General features: G+C 38.9%; 1 long non-coding RNA gene across 1 annotated transcript; it reads left to right on the top strand.

Moving 5' to 3' along the window:
• Positions 1-3,146: 3,146 nt before the first annotated feature.
• Positions 3,147-3,729, top strand: LOC107090265. Its single transcript, XR_001481471.1, has 3 exons — positions 3,147-3,244; positions 3,330-3,582; positions 3,657-3,729. It is a non-coding gene; the product is annotated as an uncharacterized LOC107090265 (long non-coding RNA).
• Positions 3,730-4,435: the final 706 nt, after the last annotated feature.

A 4,435-nucleotide genomic window follows, 5' to 3' on the forward strand; every position in this document is an offset into this window, starting at 1 on the left:
CTGGCCAACACCCTGGATTTCCAGTTCATCCATGCCTGCGGTGCCCGTAGTTCTGCTGTCGCAATACCACCTGTGTGCAAATAATCAGTTTTTTAGTTTCCCCATTTCTTTTCACTCATTGTCAGGTCTGGTGGATGGTTGTATTGCATGGAATACAGTAGAAAATAAATTGTATTGTTTTATTACACATTTATTATTAAGGGATATAACTCTATGAAACATGGACATAGTGGCTCTAAAAACTATTCAAGCCTCAATACCCTAGGATCTTTTCACATATCGTCTACAAAAAACCACAAACCCCAATTTAACTCTCTAATTTGTAGATGGTTGTTTCTTCAAACAACGCATCTTTACACATAATTGTAAACCAAATGGAGGAAAAGCAGTTTATAAACTTTAAAAAAATAAATAAATCTGGAATGTCAAGTATTCAACTCTTTTACTTCAACAACCATCAATATAATTCTGCTTAATAAATTCCATTCATATTGTATCCTAATAAAGTAATAGCGTCTATCTTAAATTTCAGTAAAAAACATTGAGACCTATATACGAAGACTAGAGAACATACCAAACAGGTCAGGAATAAAGTTGTATAAAACTTTACAGCATAGACAGGTTTAAAAGAAATTTCCAGGTAAAAACATGGGGTGTTGCTATATTTAATCTAAAAATATATTGAGTATAGGTATGGTTTAGCATGACAAGGGACATTGCCCTTCATCTATTTACCAGTCATGCTAGTAGAGTGTTAGGATAATCATCATTGATGATGTGTGAGTTTATTACACCTTGGTATTGGGTGCCTGTTGCATGTCAGAACTGATGTTTTCCACAATAGTTTATCCAATTAAGACAGTTCCTCAGTCTGCATATAGAGTTCTAATTTAATACTGTACGTCGCAAAGATTTGGAAATGGAATGAGAGCGGTGTCCTTTAGCTAAGAACAAAGTGTGATATTTTGATAAGGCTGGAGCCATGGATGTCTACTCATCTGCTAACGTCTATGATGTAATGATGTGGCATACAGGAGGTATAAAAAGCCTTTTTAACTGTTAATCGGGGCCACTTCCTGAGAGGTGAGCCCGGAGGTGAGCAGCTATTATTTTGTAAACTTTAAGCAACTTCTCTGATCAGAGTAAGATTACCATTAATATTACAATCTGTTGTCATGTCTCCTGGTTATTTAATCCATATAAGCTATGAAGTGTTATTTAAAGAGTTTGTCCAGAGTGATCTCTTATCAGGAAAAAACAACCAGAGAGATAGAGCTTCAAGGTGCATACACAGAGCCTATCTTTAACAAGACACATATCCAAATATCCTTTTTCTAAGTTGTAAATGGGGAAATACAGATTGTATTCTCTTGAGGTTTGCTTTTGTTATCAGTTGCACACGCAACATTTGTAATTAACATGCTAACTTACTGTGTTTTACTCACATATTTTCTTTTGGACCAAAAAAATGTAGCACTGTTTATTTTGAATCTCTGAACCCCATATTGTTTTAGAATGCAATAAAAATTTGGACAAAAAATGTGTAGACCTTACTTATATCTATTCATTCTACTAGGTAAGTTTAGCAGACATTACAGAAGTAAGTAAAAAACAGACCATGTGGAAAATATGTCCGTTTCTACTTCCATTGGATTTTGATTAGACACAATAGTCCAGACAGGCAGATGTAAAACTTAAGCAATTAAAGGCTTTAACTCAGCTTAAGCTATTGAAGAGCCTTTGGAAAATCCAACAAATGACAGACACTAACAGGCAGGAAGGAAGAAAGAAAGGAAGGGAGACAAACAGGCAGGAAGAAGCAAGAGACTCCTTCGGGAGACTAAATGCTCTTTGCAGCTCTAGTGAAAATAATGACTTACCAAATGGAGCACTTTAAGGAAATTCACACTCAATTCTGTGACTCTCTTCCATTCTCCCTACCCTCAGTATCCCTCTCACTCTTTACTTCCCCGTTACATTGTCTTCTCTGTCTCCCCTGGGGAATAATACACACAGCTCCCAAAAAGCAGCTAGAAACTAAAGCTTTAGCTAAATATCCACACATTCACAGACACAGAAATGGATGCAGCACAGGTAGGTGGTATACACCTGTGAAACCTTGGCATGAATGTTGACCTTTTCACATGAGCCATGTTTCTCATAAATGTCTTCTTTTTGTGTGCTTGCTTTTCAGTGAGTCTATCTGTGTGTCTCCATCACATTTTTACGTCCCGTGTGTTTGTGTCTCTGGCTCTGAATCTCAACACAGAGTTGACCTTTCCATCCCAGGTTTGTCTCATATTAGAACCGACACAGCCCTCTGCTATGGGCCAAGCTGATACCCATACTGACAACAATGCATACATTTTCTTTCTCACTCAAACACACACTTATAAAAAAACAAACAGAAAAAATGCACAGAAATGCATAGACACTTAGACAAAACTGTTGGTGCCCCTCCTTTAATGAAAGAAAAACCCACAATGGTCACAGAAATAATGAATGTCTTTAAAAATAATAAACATTTCTATGAAAAGTGAAAAAAATGTCAGACACCGATTTTTCTCCATGCTTCAACAGAAATATTTTAAAAAATAAACATTACTAACCTTTACTCAATATTTTGTTTCACAACCTTTTGAAGATATGACTGCAATCAAACAATTTCTGTAACTGTCAATGAGACTTCTGCACCTCTCAGCAGGTAATTTAGCCCACTCACCATTAGCAGACGGCTCCAATTGTCTTTGAAAGGTGTCTTTTTCAAATTGCATGTTTCAGCCTCTACCAAATAGCAGTTAGGTCAGGGCTCTTGGGTCACCTCAGAATAGTCCAATGACTTCCTCGTTGCAATTCTTCTGTCTTTAGCTGTGTATTTTGTGTCATTATCCTGCTGCAAGACTTAGGACTTGCTACAGAGAAAAAGCTTTCGGCAATGGATAGCACATTTCACTCTAGTATCAATTAATAGTCTTAAATGTCATTGCACCCTGCAGATTTAAGACACTCGTGACAGATGAAGCAAAGCAGCTCCTGATCATAACACAGCCTCCTCTATGGTTCACAGTAGGAACAGTGTACTTGTTGGGATCTGGAGTTGTTCCACCTTTCCCCAGCAGAGTGCGCCGTGGGTTCTCTGGGCTGAAGCTCACCAGCACACCTGGAGCTCGTCAGCCCATTAGAGGACCCTCTACTTAAGCAGATGCCAGACCTTTCTTCGACGCCGCAGTGTTAGCTAAGTTTGGTTAGCGAACCTAAGCCTCCTTGTCTTTGATTTTGTCCCCTAGAGAAAACTGAATCCTAACCAGCCTTTGTCTTGTCGCTCCTAGGAAAACCTGTCTCTCGTGTGAAGCTCTGGGAGAGCTTAACCTGAATCTGCCTGCCTGCCCTAGAGAGCCAAACCTAAAGATCTCACTTTGGAATCCACCTGCTGCTCTCGGAAGGAGAGCTAACCCCTCAATCCAAGGTCTGATCCAACAGTCAGAAGTTAGACACTGCACCTGCTGAGCACTCTGTCAAACCAACAGTCTCTGGACCCAACCGGTTCCCCCCCTCTGAGAAGAAAGCCTGAAACTCTCCAAGGTATAATCTGCAAAAATCTGAAAACTAAACAACGCTTCCAATCCTCCTGGTTAACAAAACCGTCATCTCTGCAGACGCCTGAGAATCCAGCCCGGACCTGTTTCCTAAACGCAGTCTTATTTTGTGCAAACATTTAATAAACTCTGTTAAACTTTTCATCTGTCTCCTGGTAGTGTTCTGCATGTGGGTTTGATTCAGAACCAATCATGACAGTACTTTTCTTGATATGCTACAGTTTTCCATCTGTGAACATAGAGCTGATGTGTCTCATACTGTATGTCCATTGGACATTTTCCCAGAAGCCTTGTGGCATGTCAACATATAGCTTTGCAAATTACATTCTGGCTTTTTTGATAAATTATTTTCATGAAATGATTCCTTCTTGGTCATTTCCCATTAAGTCCACTTTGACTCAAATAACGACTGATACGACCCAACACTGATGTTCCTCGAGCTCAAACTTAACTTTTAATCATTTTAGAAGTTTTTCTAGGTTCTTTTGTCATCATTCATTTTATCTGTCTCTTTGTTATGTCATCAATGTTCTTCCCGTGGAGACATCCAGGAAGGTTAACTAAGATCCAATGGACCTTAGATTTCTAAATACTATGTGCAGCTGCCGTCACAAGAACAGCTAACTGCATTGGAGATTGTCTTAAAGCCTTTACCTTTAACATGCTTTTCTATAATTTTCTGTCTAACCTCCTGAGGCAACTTTTGAATTAATTTCCTCTGGTCCATGATGAGGGCGGTACATGCCCTGACACATAAATGCTCCAGTAGCCCTATATATATGCCCAGTGACTGACTACAAAACTTCATAAAGCTGGGATGCCAAATAGTAAACATACCT

The sequence above is a fragment of the Cyprinodon variegatus genome, unplaced genomic scaffold (assembly GCF_000732505.1).
Source record: "Cyprinodon variegatus isolate N-32 unplaced genomic scaffold, C_variegatus-1.0 Scaffold287, whole genome shotgun sequence".
Taxonomy (NCBI): domain Eukaryota; kingdom Metazoa; phylum Chordata; class Actinopteri; order Cyprinodontiformes; family Cyprinodontidae; genus Cyprinodon; species Cyprinodon variegatus.